This window comes from Orycteropus afer, unplaced genomic scaffold (genome assembly GCF_000298275.1).
Source record: "Orycteropus afer afer isolate SDZICR_OR568_19922 unplaced genomic scaffold, OryAfe1.0 scaffold00285, whole genome shotgun sequence".
NCBI lineage: Eukaryota > Metazoa > Chordata > Mammalia > Tubulidentata > Orycteropodidae > Orycteropus > Orycteropus afer.
Window position 1 is genome coordinate 89,542 of NW_006921872.1, and position 1,203 is coordinate 90,744.

Consider the following 1,203-nt stretch of genomic DNA (forward strand, 5'->3'; position numbering starts at 1 on the left):
TTAGTTTGATTGAGTTTGAGGTACTCCTAGGTAAAATTTTAAGTTATATCCTACAGGGCTAAACAATTCCTTATATATTGAGTCCTTCTAATTAAAAGGTTCACACCCACCAGCCACTCCTCGGAAGGAAGGTTGGGCAATCCTACTTCCGTAGTGATACTGCCTCGAAAACCCAAGGAGGGGTCGCTATGAGTCGGGGTCGCTATGAGTTGGGGCTGACTCGATGGCACATAACAACAACAACAACAATGGTTAATGATCAGGAGCATTTCTTAATGTGTTTATCTTTGGTGAAGTGTCTGTTCATATCCTTTGCCCATTTTTGAAGTGGATTGTTTGTCTTTTTGATGTTGAAGTGTTGAAGTTTTCTACAGATTTTAGAGCTAAGTCCCTTGTGAGATATGTCATTGCCAAATATTTTTTTCCCAATCAGCAGGCTCTCTTTTCACTCTTTTGGAGAAGTCTTTTGATGCACACAAGAATTTAATTGTTAGATAGTCCCTGCCATCTAGTTTCTCTTCTGCTGTTTGTCCATTTTGGGTTATGCTTAGTAGTCTATTTATGCCATAAATTAGGGCCCCTAAGTTTGCCCCTATTTTATCTTTAATGAACTTTATAGTTTTGGGTTTTACATTTAGGTCTTTGATCCATTTGGTGTTAGTTTTTGTGGATAGTGTGAGGTATGGATCTTGATTCATTTTTATGCACATGGATATCCAATTTTGCCAGCACTATTTGTTAAAGAGACTATCTTTTCCCCATTGAGAGGGTTTCCACTCTTTGTCAAAGATCAGCTGTCCATAGGTAGACAGCTACAATTGCACTTCTCAGTCTGCTTTTTGGGGGCTTCCAGGGGACTGTATTCCCCTTCACCCAGAGCAGAAGTTCCCTCTCCACGGTGTGCCTTCTTCAGGCCCCCTTACTTCTCTGGAGGCTCCCCATGGATAGGGAGCATGCATACAACCTGGCGGTAAGGCAGGGCCAGGACAAGCATGAGTCAAGAGCCTACTTAGGGTACAAAATTTAAAAAGACACTCATCCCCAGGAACCATGCACTTATTTCCTCAAATTTTGCACTGTAGACACCACCTCAATTCGCCCCGCGTCCTGGCCCTGCTCAGGCTGAGCAAGGCTCAAGCTGTTCCCACTTCTTAAGGTTCCTAGTATATATATATATATATATATATATATATATATATATAT